The following is a 15,392-nucleotide window of genomic DNA, read 5'->3' as shown; positions in this document are numbered from 1 at the left end:
CTGTGAGAACTTAAGAGTGTTGAAAAACCTATTTCCTTCCTGTAATTGTGCTCCTGAAAGGAACAGTTTTCCATGGTGAGAGTCTTGCGAGGACAAGTAATTCTAATAATTCATGTTCTTGGAGATCAAAGGTATATCGCATAGGTCTTTCATCTTTCTTCAATAACGTCACTGGTAAGGCTATTTTTATCGTAATCACATTGACTTCCTTTTTTTTTTAGTGTGACATTCTCCACCGGATAGGGTTGTATACACGACATGTTCAAGAATTCTTGGCTGCACGTTCGAGCTGCGTTGCAAGCTCACACTCGGGAGATAGTGTGTTCAAATCCCACTGTCGGTTGCCCAGAAGGTAGTTTTCAGTGGTTTCCCATTTTCGCACAGGCAAATGCTGGCTGGAGCTGTACCTTAATTAAGGCCACGGTCGCTTCCTTATGTAAAACCGATTAGGAAAAAACAAACTTTTTAAAAAGCCTGTTTAATTTTCTTTTTCGCAATCCACTTCTAGAATTATTTTTGAGGATTAATCTTCGATTGTATTTCTAAATTGTTTTCGTCATCTTTGATTACATATTTATTTATTACATTGGACTTTTAGTGGCCAGTGGACCAATTACCATTCGTGTAGTTATTAGGGTAAAAGTAGGCTTACTAGCTGCCATACCACATTGTCAACACCATTCAGTGGTATTTCAGTATATTATAATGTAATGATCAATCAAGTGCTGTTTCTTAGATAGCAATGTTCAAATCTGAGACGGAATATGCCATTCGATTCAGACTAGCAGCGAAAAAAACGTTTTGAGGGACTCGTGACTGCTGAATTCGGTTGTTTTAAGTGTGATTTAACTTTATTTCTTTTATACCTTTTTGTGCTTCTTTTACTATTATATTCTCGTCACCAGAAATTGCTTTCAGATTAGCGGACCAAAAGAATACAGTTTCTCATATAACAACACGGTCTAAATATCATCGTTCTGTATATTGAATAATAAGACAGATCAATGTACGGCATACCCGTTATTCTGTCTTTTTTTTTCATGTATGCTAGTCTCAGCCTAGGTTGTCAAAGTTGCTTTGGTTTTATTAATGGATGCGTCAGTATTACAGAAATGCCTATGCTTACACCTGTTGCAGGATCCTAATTTTTATCTGTATTATTTGATCTTCCTTGGTCATTTCTTGTTCTCTGCCCACGACGGTATTAAGATTACGAGATCTGGAATGTTTCGTCTTCTGCCTTCACATGATCCTTAAATTTCTTTAACTGATACCTTTATTCCTCGATTGTCACTCATCGTTCTATTAATAAATAAACATAATACGCTCACAATAGCATCGTATTGCCTCTTAAAACATTAACTACTACTAAAAACTAAACTCCATGGTGCAACAGCCCCGAAGGGCCTTGGCGTACCAAGCTACCGCTGTTGTGCCCGAAGACCTGCAGATAACGAAATGTCGTGTGGTCAGCCTAAAAATCCTCTCGGCCGTTATTCTTGGCTTTCTAGAGCGGGGCCGCTAACTCACTGTCAGATAGCTCCTCAATTGTTATCACGTAGGCTGAGTGGATCTCGAACCAGCCCTCTGATCCAGGTAAAAATCCCTGGCCTGATCGGGAATCGAACCCGGGGCCTCCGGGTAGGAGGCAGGCACGTTACCCCTTCAGCATGGGACAGAGTAATTACTACTGAAAATGAAAACCTACAACCTGTTTTCCAGTCAGTGACCTGGTCAGGGATGGAATGTATGAAGCCCCCATCTTGCGGCAAGGATAGTAATTGTGCCGGCTGCCGAGGCATGTCACATTTCTCTGGGGCAATGAAAAATGAATGACAGATGAAATGAAATGATAGTCGAGAGTGTTGCTGGAATGTAAGATGACAGGGAAAACCGGAGTACCCGGGGAAAGACATGTCCCGCCTCCGCTTTGGCCAGCACAGATCTCACATGGAGTGACCGGGATTTGAACCACGGAACCCAGCGGTGTGAAGTCGATGCGCTGCCGCCTGAGCCACGGAGGCTCCGCAGAATAATTACTACTATCGTAAGAAAATATATTATATATTCAGAACTAAATAACGACTTGCAGGATTTTTAGTTTTTAATAATAATAATAATAATAATAATAATAATAATAATAATAATAATAATACCCCCTGCGGATGGGGACGCAGATGTAGAATACACCCCCGGTATCCCTGCCTGTCGTAAGAGGCGACTAAAAGGGGCGACTAGGCGCGGACATGGATTGTGGTTTGGTATTGTGTGTTGGACCCCCTGTGGATGGGAGGGGGCTGAATACATTCACAGGTATCCCTGCCTGTCGTAGGAGGTGACTAAAAGGGGCATGTGACCATCGATCCCATCTTTATTTTATTCTTTCTTTAGGGTTAGTTGTAAACCGATTCGAAATTCTTGATGTGCATGATGCTTAGAGATGGCTCTTTTACGTGTGCGATTACGTCCAAAGCCCGCTCGTGACCACCCAGGAATCCTGCGGGCGAGAGCGCTATGTACCCGTGCGGTAGTATCCGCCTGACAACACTGGTCCCCGCACAGCTGAATGTCAGGAGGACATATTATTATTGTTTTTTATTTTCTCTCTATATTTATTACTCTGTACACTCTATAGGGTACATGCTATTGTGGGTAATTGGAGGAAGGGAGTCCTAGTGCTCATTACCTCAACCATTCCGTATTAGGCATCGTCCAACATCCGACCCCGGACAATATCTGCTACGACCAGGTGGGTTTTGCCTTGGCTGCTTGGTTAGGCCCCTGATCGGAGTGGGTGGCATTCGTGGAGTATGATTACGGGCATGGCTTCAAAACTTCTTCAGCTTGCCCAAGGTGGTCCCCAACCGAAGACTGTAACTTTTGGTTACTTGAGGGGTCCAACCCCCTGGGAACAAGCGCAGCGTGAAGGAATGGGATCCAGCTTCCCTAGGTTTCTTGTTGCTACCAGAACCGATGGGAGTGACTTCAAGTTGGTAAAGTCTTAGTAGGCACATAGAAGGTGTCTACGGCGAACTGGAAGATCTGAAAAAATGCGCAAGGGTAGTTTGTTGCTAAAGACGCGCACCGCCGTGCAAGCTGATCAGTTGCTGAAATGCGACCACTTTGGCTATATTCCCGTCAAAGTGGAGGAACAGAAGACCTTGAATCTGGTTCGAGGGGTTACCTTCCACCGAGATCTCATCTTGAACGCTGACGATGAGTTAATGGAAGACATGAAGCACCGTGGCGTGACACGCGTCCGGCGCATTACACGCAAATTGTCAGTGTTACCAGAAAAAGTCAGGGTAACAATATATCGTTGCGATGTGAGGGCGTACATCCCGCCTGTCATGCGCTGCTATCAATGTCAGAAGTTCGGGCGTATGGTATCTCGTTGCTCGAATCCGTCTGCATGTGGTATATGTGACAGAGGAGCTCACGACGCGGAAAAGTGCACAACTCCTTACAGGTGCATTAATTGCCCTGGTCTTAATTCACCCCAAGATCGGAACTGTCCGGTATAGCGCGGTGAGAATAAGATCCAGGTGATCAAGACCCTGGATGATGTTTCCCACCAGGAAGCGCATCATAAGTTCAATTCTATGAATGCTCCCGCCAAGAAGCTAGACTACACGAAGATAGCACAGAGTCTTCCAGGTTCGTCGTTTACATCTTCTCAACATATTACGATCGCTGCGCCCAAGGCGGCTGTAGCTCCTATGAGCAAAGCCGCAAAGAGTAAAAGCTCGAAGGGGGGGACCACCCCAGCTTCGACCACAACCACGTCTGTGCCGGATGGGACTCCTAAGCTGGCACAGCAGGCGGAGGGAAGGCCAAGTCTCCCCCATCAAGAGGTCGGCGAAAGCTGTGCCCAAGCCGGCGGAGGCGGCATCGTCGACCAGGGCTGCGAAATAATCCCCCAGGCCGTCTAATAGAGAAAAGAAGGCGGAGAAGAGGAGCGCCCTTAACAGGCGTCCTCCCAATTCTCCTGCGAAAGGGAAATTATGCCTTCCATCCGGAGGGTATGAATCAGCGCCAGCAGGGTACGCCTGATCCAAAACCTGCGTGCTCTCTCGTAGGAACACATTCAGCCCCCCAGAAGCGTCGAAGTTCTGGGCGTCAGTCCCCTCGTCCGTCGACGACGAGATGGATGTCGAGCTTTCATCTACATCTACGGAAGTAGATGTTGATGTTAGTGCTTAGGTTTTAAGTATAACCTAACCTCTCTTAGTCCACAGTATGTCACTGTTACGGTGGAGTTGTAACGGTTATGATAGGCATCTTGCTGAGCTGCGCCAGTTAATTAGTGAGTATTCGATTAGTATATTCTGTATTCAGTAAACTAATCTCAGACCTGGTCATCATACGGTCTTGAGAAATTTCAGACTATACTCGACAGAACGACATTATCTTAACAGCTTTCATGTGGCGTTGGCATTTTTGTCCGTTCTGATACCTATAGCGAAGAGGTTCCACTAAGAAACCCCCTGGAGGTTGTAGCAGTTCGCGTTCCGCTGCCTGTCATAGCAGCAGTGTGTAATGTTTATTTTCCACCAGGCCAGCTTCTTAAGATAGATGATGTAACTGATCTTATAGATCAGCTTCCACATTCCTTCCTCCTATTGGGAGATTTTAACGCCCATCACCCTATATGGGGCTCTGAAACGCCTTGCCCCAGGGGAAGAGATTTGGAAACATTAGTAAGAAAGCTGGATTTATGTATTTTGAATACAGGTGAACCAATTCATTTCAGTGTGCGTTACGGCACATACTCTCGCATAGACGTCAGTCTATGCAGTCGAACGCTGGTCCCCTGTTTCGGTGGAATTCACACGATGATCTCTGTGACAGTTTCCATTTTCCCATTGTTTTTACTTTGTTGAAATAGAAATCCGTCGAGGCTCCTTCTCGATGGATTCTTAAACATGCTGATTGGCCGAAGTTCACATCACTAGCTGTCTTTAACGATGTGACCAGGCGGAGCGTAGACGGCGATACCAATTTCATAACACGAGTTATTCTTGCTGCTGCTGAGGAGTCCATTCCATCCTTTTCAGGGGCTCCTCACCGAAAACTCGTTCCTTGGTGGAACGAAGAAATTGCAGCAGCTATAAAAGAACGTCGTCGCGTTCATAAACGCTATCGTAGGCAGCCTACTGTGGCCAATTAGGTAACATTTCAGAAACTCCGTGCCAAGGCGCGAGTTCTTATTCGACAGAGTAAGACAGCTTCTGGGAGAGATGTGTGTCGTGTATGACGTCACATACACCGTCATCTCAAGTGTAGACTGAACTTCGACGTATTTCGGCTATCCAAGGATCATCATCTGTACCGGGAATTTCTATTACAGGCAGTATCGTCACTGAACCGCTCTCGATTGCTAACCATCTAGCCAGTCATTTCGCAGATGTGTCTGGCTCCGGGAATTACCATCGTGATTTCCTCGCTCTGAAGCGGGAGGCAGAACGTCGTCACCTTAGTTTTGCCACTCAAGCTTTAAAGGAATATAACATGCCCTTTGTTTTATCGTATATGAATGTAATGTTTCGTATTAGTCTTTGTATTATTGTTCACTACGTTTTATTAATTTGACTGTGTTCTAGTTTGTGTTTGTCTCTTTTAATGTGTTTTTTTTAAATAGCCACTTGTTGGATTTTGAAGCAATGTCTATTTCTACCATTACCTGTCATCTTTCATTTTACCGAAAAAGGCATTGTGAATTAGATCCGCTGATTATTTTAAATTCACCATCATTATTCATCTTCATGTTTTAAATTCTAGTCAGTGGATACATTTTACAATTTTAATTATCATATAATTTCGTCCATCTCGTACCATTAGGGGCCGATGACCTTAGATGTTAGGCCCCTTTAAACAACAAGCATTATCATCATCAATAATAATAATAATAATAATAATAATTGTTACCGTGTTTTAGCGGTAGGTAGAGGCGTAAGAAGGTGCGGGCGTGAATGGGTTTCAAACTACGGAATCAAAGTTAATGTAAAAGTAATTTAAAATTTAACTAGGTTATATTTTCTTTTCAAAAACAAAGCAATAACAGACATGGCAGGTACAATGTAGCAAAACAAGGGGAGATACAATATTTACAGGTTTTGGGCTTCACGCCCTGACTTCTGCGATCAGCTCAGTTTTACCACAAACACAAGTTTTAACAGAGGGGCAGAAAACCCCATTCATCCCTAGGAGCCCCTGGCTCCGAATTACACAGAAAAGCCTCCACGAGGCATATGACACTCCAATTTCAAAAGAGCGATCCGCTCTTAAAATTTAAGCCTCTCAAAGGCCAAACCAAACTCTACCTTCAAGCTGTCCTTTAAGGACGTATTCACAGGGGTAAAATACCCAACCTCCAGAGGTCTATTACATGAAAAGAAGGTTGATTACATGACCTCTAAAATAACAATTTGAGAGGAGGCGATCTTGCACTCCTAATACACTTTTTTTTTTTTTTTTTTTAAACCTAATCTGGCTCTGGGCCGCTAACGCAAGGGCTAATCCCATACTACGGAGGTGACTTAGAGAAGAACACTTTACATTACATAAACGAAGAATAGTTGGAGAAAATAAGTTCACCTCAAAACAAATGTGAGTGGGAGCTCGAGAGGGTTAGCACTCTCTATCCCAATATGTAGCTTTACAAGAAAAAGATGAAAAGAGTAATTACATTTTAGGAAAAGGTTACATGATGGAAATGCTTCGAACCCGCCGCGAGTGTTAAACTGCCGACCTAGCAAGAAAAGAAGTTATTAATAGGCCATTACCTGGTGTTGAACGGCTGAAGAAGAAAGAGGCGCTTCCCGCCTCCTGCTATGTACTTAATACACTGAAAGATGGAACAGAAGTGGCCCGGAGACCCCAAAATCAGCAGTTTATATCCTCTCGCGGAAGATTCTAGGCGTTAGGGGAAATAAAACACCCTCCCTCAAAGTTTTTATTGGTTCGGGAAAAGAAACCCCTACATAGAGGAAAAAGAAACACATTATTGGTGGAAAATTAATTAAAGAAATTCGGGATTGGCTAGATCCAAACTAAGGGGAAAAAGAGGGGTATACAGCCAACTTAAACAATGACAGAAGGAAATTTAACAAAGAACAAACTCTTGAAATAAAAATTTCTCCAACAAAATAGTTCTTTAACTCCGCACTAGGTCGCACTATTGTTGATCTTCAGTAGTGTCCTCTAGAAGAGAAAGTTCACACTTCTTACTTCAAGCGAAACAAAAACACATCAAAAGTGACACAGTTCAAAAACTCAAAATTTTCCACGTGGTGACATCTTCTGAGAAAGTAGAGAATTAATAGAATAGATAAAGTTCAACCTTCCTCCAGAAGAGGAGTTTCAACTGGCGCAACTTTTAAATAAACAGAGTAGAGGTGTACCGCCCGGTACAATAATAATAATAATAATAATAATAATAATAATACCGAGTGAGTTGGCCGTGCGGTTAGGGTCGCGCAGCTGTGAGCTTGCATTCGGGAGCTAGTGGGTTCGAATCCACCGTCGGCAGCCCTGAAGATGGTTTTGCGTGGTTTCCCATTTTCACATCAGGCAAATGCTGGGGTTGTACCTTAATTAAGGCCACGGTTGCTACCTTCCCATCTTAGTCCTTTCCCATCCTTCCATCGCCGAAAACCTTCGATGTGTTAGTCGTCGTTAAACAAGTAGCATAATAATAATAATAATAATAATAATAATAATAATAATAATAATAATAATAATAATAATAATAATCATCTTGGGTAAGAAAACCGAAGGAGCTATAGTGGAAAAGGACTCTCAAGAAATGGGGATCACATGTGATGACATCCTCCAGATCGCAGAGTAAACAGGATCTCTTTAGGCCATCTCTGGTCGAATTTTAATTAATTTAGTTGGGTAAACACCAAATAATATGTCACTGGAGACTTTTTTTTTTACATGCCGGCATCGTACGACATGGGACCGTTCTGTCGGCAGCCTTGAAAATGGTTTCCCATTTTCTGAGCAGGTTGTACTTTGGTTAAGGTCACAGTCGCTTTCCTCCCAGTCCCAACCCTTTCCTATCTCATCATCGCCATAAAACCTGTCTGTGACGGTGCGACCTAAAACAAAACAAAACAAAAAAAAAGGAAACAAACCACCTTACGGTATACTGTATCGAATGGACTTCTTTTCGTCCTTCAATCGCAATCGAGTTTGAACTCCACGATCTTTGAATGCAGAGGCTGACACACCATATAGGTTTACGTTTATATCAATAAATATAAGGCCATCAATACTTACTGCATTCATCTGTTTATAGCCTATCATTGTTCATAGTATCGAACAGAAAACACCTAATTGATTACTGCTAGCCAGTCATTACTAATAGGATCAAACAAAAAGGGTGCTAAATGAACATCAATATAAACGTGCACTTATATCCCTGTATGGATCCGTGGTAGAGTGTCGAACTACGCATTCCAAGGTAACGGTTTTTTTTTTACGATTTGTTTTACATCACACGGACACAGATAGTTCTTACGGTGACGATGGGATGGGAAAGGCCTAGGAGTATGAAGGAAGGTACAGTCCCAGCATTTGCCTGGTGTGAAAGTGGGGAAACCGCGGTAAACCAGCGTTACATGCCATACTATGACGATAACTGGAAACTTAGCAATAGGTCTCGAAAATGGCCTGCAGACTCCCAAAATGGCGTTAAATAAAAATTCGTACACATGGTAGCTGAAGCTATTATTATTATTATTATTATTATTATTATTATTATTATTATTATTATTATTATTATTATTATTATTATTTATTGAACTAGACTTCCAACGTAGTAGGTTCAGTACATATAGTACCTAGAGAAGAGAATTTGAGTAGGCCTACAGAACAAACATGACCAACCGGACACCATTCTTAAGAATTTCAATCTTAGAATAATGAGACACTCATGATACGAATAGGAAGGTGATGCCGTTATATAATTAGATTCAGGATGAGAACTTCAAACTTCAGTCTCATCTGTATTACCCTTGCAGCTTTAAAACACTGAAAAATATCACTGTTTATTTTCTGAGAACTTTTAGAGATTATTCTTATTATTATAGACGTATTGCTTAATGCAGTTTTGTTGTTTCACTTATCATTGAATATTTTATTGAGTGCCGCATTTACCGATCACAAAGTTTGACGGATTAAATGGAATCAATCTTGTTCTGGTTATTTCTTCTTAAGGGAAGTTATCTGACGGTACAGATATCTCACGGAGTGGAGCATGCGCCTGGCGATGTCTCCGACTCCCTGCGGCTCGGCGCCCACATAATCATCATCCCACGAGTCCACGTGCGGTAGCGCGACAAGCTGGCCAAACGAGCGAGCGCCGCTACGCTCAACATGCCGATATTCGACCGCCCATGATAGCTCTGCTTTTTTTTCTTATGTACCAACGAATATAACATTACTTGAATTAGCATTAGGATATCTAGTACTCTCATATACAATGAACTGGCACATCTGTGCTCCCGTTGCGTGAGCTGTGTTGTATCTTTTTATTTATTCAATTTAATGACATGGTTGAAGTGACTTTAAAAGTATTATTTCCGGAATGATTATTAACTGACTTGTAAAATATCCTCATGGCATTTAGTTACAGATCAGTTGTGCGATTAACATCGTACCATTCGGCATGTGTGACTTGAAATCTGTTCCTTATTTTATCGAATTCACAGTACAAAATATGTCTCCAAGGTGTACTGGATGGCAACACCACTGCATCTATATTATTACTTTCAACCATAAATGACTACTGTGGTGATGGGAGATTCAACAGTTCGTTTGCATTATTCACTTCACAGCACTTCGTGTGAACATAGTGAGACGTGTATCATGGAAGCAATATACTAGACTTGTTGACTTTGGTGATTGGTTGGTGCTTATTGTATGTTACTGTTTAGGTAACAAGATCCTACAATATTTTTAGCATCTTAAATATTGCCTCGTGGATCTCTTACTACAGTAACCACATTGTAATAGAAACTGTGGATAGGTGAGAACTGCGTAAAAATATACAAATACGAGTTTGTGAAAGAAACATTTTTACATTTGAGGAAAGAGGTTAGAAGAACTTTTGACAGGACGTATTTGGGTCATGCCGGCCCGTTGGGAGTCCTCACAGCGTCCGCTGTTTGTTCGTACTGTGTGGGTCAACGGGTTGCGTCACGCCATCCTGTCAGCTGACGACCCTCTTCTGCAATACTTGGTGCGGCCCACCACGGCCGGGCGCCCGAGCTCTTGTTCCAGCACACCACCTTCCTCGCTGACCAGCTCGTCCTCTTCGTGCTGCGATGACTTGGAACATTGCTTGGTGAAGCTGCAGTTGGTGTTAGCCAAGCCTCAGCCGATGCCGGCTTCCACTAGTGTCCTCCCACAACCTGCTCCTGAACCTTCTCATTCCGGTGTACCTTTGTGTTGTGAGGGTCATCATGAAGAGGAGATTCAGCCCATAACCCGTAGTATGGTGGGACGCTATCGCCGTCCTTACTTGCCCTATCTTTTTGCGAGCAGTTCGGAGGACGAACCAGAATATGGACAGCAAGATATACACCCGAACTCGTGGTTATTCTCGGATGTAGAGTCACTTCTACCCGATCAGCTTAACCCTTTATCTGAACGTGTGCTGCAGTGGTTGGATCTTGCCGGTCGCAGTGCTATCGTCGACTCCACCCCAGATGTTGTTATTGAACGTCGTCCTCAACAGTGGCATCGTGTCAAGAGGCGAGGTGGTGGTGGGTGTATGCTAGCATCTGCTCCAGCTAAGGAACACATAACATCACGTTCGTACACCACGAATTCACCTGAAATGTCTCAGAGACGTTTCTTTCGAACACAGAGTGAGGAGATTACGCCATCCAGTTCTAGTCCTACAGATCAAGTAACTCCTGCAGAGCCTTTGAGTGTGAACGCTCGTGGACTGAAGACACGACGCCGCAAGTCATTGGCCATGACAACAATTCGAGCTTGTCCTGAGAACCCTTCTCTCTCTCCTCCTCCCACTGCGCCTCCTCCACCTCCTCCATCACCTGCCCCAACCCCGATTAGACAACTGGCTCCTTCCATCTTACAGACCTTCCATCATCAAAGTCTACCACCACAACCACCATGCAAAGCAGACACTGCTCCCAGCCGCCCTCAGTTGCACATTTTTATGCCTCCGTTACCTCGAGATAGGCCACCATTGCAGCATCAGGACGCTGATAACGCGTCCGAGTGCGATAGTTATTAGAGCGAGAGTTTGTTCCGATTTCATCACAGACAGCCTTCATTGAAACCATCACTTATTTAAATCAATCTTGTTTTAATTATGTTAAGAGCCATTCAGATATTTATCGGGTACTGAGTGGGGATAAATATGTGATTTGTCTTGTAACTGACATACGTCTGTGTTTAATAGTATGCGAACTATCTCACTCCATTCGGTATTATACAGTACTTGTTGGGGCAAGAGACGTATGGTCGTTTATTGTAATATTTAAGGAAAGTTGAACGAATTTCATAGTTATTTATTGCCATTGTTCCTCAAAACACATTTCGCAGTCCAATCTTCCAAACAGATGATTAAGTATTTATTGCAAAGTTTCGTATGGTAAATACTAGAACTCATTTCGTTTGCTTTCCTGCAAGATTATCTTTTAGATAAAGTATATATTATTAATCCTTTCGGATGTTTTTCTAAAAATACGAAACATGAATGTCTCATAAGGAACACACAATTGTTTAAACATTTATTACAAGTTGTCAAATAAATGTTCCTCACTGCCTAGGAATATTATAATTAATTAATTAATAATTTATATTTTAATTTTTCCTTACAGCATGTGTAAATGCCGCTGTATTGTTGGAATTTGCAGAGCAGTTGAAGGAAGCGTGACTTTAATCGATACAAGCGTGCTTTATTCATGGCATTCACGCGAACTGTTTGCAAACGTTTAAGGTTAAGGAAAGCAGTGTCGGAGGTCTCGCCAGATCGAAGCGCCACACCATTCTGCGTGATGGAGGTCGGATGTATTGTGTATATCATTCTCTTATTATTTTTTTTATAAAGAACGGTTTGCAGAATTCTTGCTCTTGTCCTTGAATGCATTAATGAATGTAAATACAACTTGCATAGTATATTGGTCACAAAATCAGTTTCAGAATTAATTCTATGGGCAATACTGAAATTCTTGCGTCGACAGTATCTGAATGGCTTTGGAAATGTCAGTGAATGGCTGCTGTTCGCACTCTTTCTAACTCCATAAGTTGCCTCCTTATATTGGTTAGTCATATACTAGATGCTGTGCATGTCTTTGTAGCCTAGGTGAAGTGAGGTGTAATACGTTCAAAGACTTTTATTTTGATGACTACAGAGAATATTATGTTACTTTCTAAGTATCTATGCTACCACCTTTTAAAAAGCCACTGATTAAGTTGAGAAACATTACCACCGTATAAAGTGCCACAGTTTGTGAAGTGTTTAGCATGCCCTCGAGTCTGTTTCGCCAGAGCTTGTTTTAAACAGTAAACATATGTTGCCTTAGGAGTTGTAAAGATAATATATTATGACCAAATGTAGTAGTATTCTACAGAGATACGTTTTTTAGTCAATGTTAAAAATTCCTCTTGTCTTCCATATATCTGCACAAGTATTAAAACCAATAGTTAGTGAAATAAAATGTTTTTATTGGGAGTTATCTCAGTAGTTCTACACGTTCTTATATTTTAGGTTAAAGTTTTGGGCAGTTATTTTATTCCAGTTTATTCAAGATTTGTCATGGTGATTTGAATAAGGTAATACTCAAGAAAACACTCTAGTTGAGGCACGTGTCATATTCCTTGCCATCATCGTACGTTTGTCATGAAGACTAATGGTTGTTAGAGTGCTGAAAATTATTTCGCTATGGACGTAAGTCACTGTAAGAAGTAGTGCAATTGCGTCTACCAGTGAAGGTGTTCGGAAAATTGTAAGTATGAAGGTTACTGGATTTATTGCTTATGTATTCACATAGCTTATCTTTGATCAATTCTTTGATTCTATTTGATATTGTTATATATCGGTACTTGATTAATTCTCTATCTGCACTTTTCATCATCTGTTATCTTCATATTTTCAAGACGAATAATGTTTTCATTGATGCTATCTAGCCTTTCCTCATAGGCAGTATTTATAAAAGCTCGATAAATATGTCATGAACTTGCCTCAGACTTGTTAACAAATAATAATAATAATAATAATAATAATAATAATAATAATAATATGCATACACACATACATATTCATTTTAGACTGTTATGCTTTCCAGCATTCAGTCTGCAAGCCTCTGAAAATTTACTAAATGCCACTGCAATCCCCTTTTGTGACTAGCTAGCTCTGTGACATCATGAGTCCACCCAGCTTTCCCTCCCGTACAACAAAGTCGGTCTGAAAACAGACCGGTATAAAGATTGTTTCGTCCGGAAGCTGACTTTTTCGTGCAGAATACTGTTAATCGTAAGTGTGAGCTCACTGCTTTAGCTTTGCTGCACCTTGATTCAGTTTCACTTACTATACTACCATCTTGAGAGAACACAAGTCCTAAGTACTTTAAATATCTACCCATTCCAGCTTTGTATTCCCAATAGCCATTCTTTCTATGATTTCTTACTTACTGACATCACCTTTGTCTTAAAAAGGTTCATTTTCAAATCATACTCATTGCACCTATTTTCAGGTTCCAAGCTTTAAATTTCAGGCATTCAGAACAATCGGCCATTAAGACCAAGTCGTCGGCATAGACCGAACTGCTTACTATATTTCCATCTAACTGAATCCCTCACTGCCACACTGTAAATTTCAGCAGATGGGCCATGTAAATTTTGAACAACAAAGGTGAAAGATTACAGGCTTGTCTGACCCCTGCAAGTATCTTGAACCAAGAACTCATTCTGCCATCAATTCTCACTGCAACTAAAGTATCAACATAAATGCCTGGATTCCTTTTAATAATCTACCTATAATGCTATAGTCCCCCAGTGCGGCGAACATATGTTTCCTCGGTACTCTGTCATTCTTCACTAGATCTACGAAATACAAATATAACTGTCTCTTCCTCTCGCTGCATTCTTCAGTTACCTGGCACATACTGAAAACTTGATCCTAACAGCCCCTCTGTGGTCTGAAACTACACTGGTTTTCATCCATTTTACACTCAACCACTGATCGCACATTACCTGCTAAAATGCCAGTAAACACCTTGCCTGGTATACTGATCAATGAAATACGTCGATAGCTGTTGCAAGCCTTTCTATTCAGTTACTTATAGATAGGTGAAATTACTGTTTTCATCCAGTCAGAAGCTACCTTACTAACATTCCATGCTAATCTTTTATTATTCTATGAAGCCATTTCATCCCTACCTTCCCACTATATTTCAACATTTCATATATTACTGCTGCTTTGAGATCATTCCACTTCCTGAAGCGCAATTTCTTCAACATCATTGTCCTCCGCATGAGCTCGGTTGTTCGCGACGTCACCAGAATGTATTCATTTTACAAAATATTCCTTCCACCTGTCCAGCGATTTCCTTTTATCTGTTATGAGTTCACCTGATTTACCCAAAACACTATTCATTTCCTTTTCCCCCTCACTTTCAAAGATTCTTTATTACTGTCCAGAAAGGTTTCCCTATTGCTTGACCTAGCTTTTCTAGGTTATAACCGATATCTTCCCTTGACTGCTTCTTGGATTAAATAATTATTTGTGTCGCCCTATTTCTTTCATCTACGCACAGTTCCCTGTCTGTACCAGTCCTTACTAGGAGCCATTTCTGATACGTCTTCCTTTTACCTTTACAAGCTGCCCTCACTTCATCAGTTCACCAAGAAGTTTGCTTTTTCCCATCTATGCACACACGTTTTCCTAGGTATTCCTTTGCTGTTTCCACTACAACATCCCTCTATTCCAGCCGTTCTCCTTCTATAATCCTGAACCTGCTTACTGTCTGTTATTTGGAACTTTTCACTTATCATATCCACGTAATCCTGTCTAACTTCATCCTAGAAATTTGCTACACTTATTCGTCTGTCTCTTTCGCTATCCTAGGCCTAAAGAAACTTAGTTCTAGTGCTCCTACCCTCTCATGTTGAGCAGTGAATAGCCTCATGCTTGAGGAATGTTCGTAACTACTAATCACATACTAGCACAGAAGTCCAGTAAACGCTTCCCATTTCTATTACATTCCATATCTTCCTCACATTTACCCATTGTATTTTCGAATAGTTTAGTTCTATTTCCAACTCTCGCATTGAAATCGCCCATTAGCATTATCCTGCTCTTGCTGTTGACCCTGACTTCGATGTCACTTAGTAGTTAATAAGTTGTCAAC

General features: G+C 41.5%; 1 protein-coding gene across 3 annotated transcripts in view; it reads left to right on the top strand.

Annotated features, from left to right (window-relative positions):
- c12.2 (von Willebrand factor A domain-containing protein c12.2) overlaps positions 1-15,392 on the top strand; it is a 753,464-nt gene that overhangs the window by 215,285 nt on the left and 522,787 nt on the right. The window lies entirely within an intron of this gene.

This window comes from Anabrus simplex, chromosome 1, assembly GCF_040414725.1.
Source record: "Anabrus simplex isolate iqAnaSimp1 chromosome 1, ASM4041472v1, whole genome shotgun sequence".
NCBI lineage: Eukaryota > Metazoa > Arthropoda > Insecta > Orthoptera > Tettigoniidae > Anabrus > Anabrus simplex.
The sequence above is the reverse complement of the archived record's forward strand: the minus strand, read 5'-3'. Positions and strand labels throughout refer to the sequence as shown.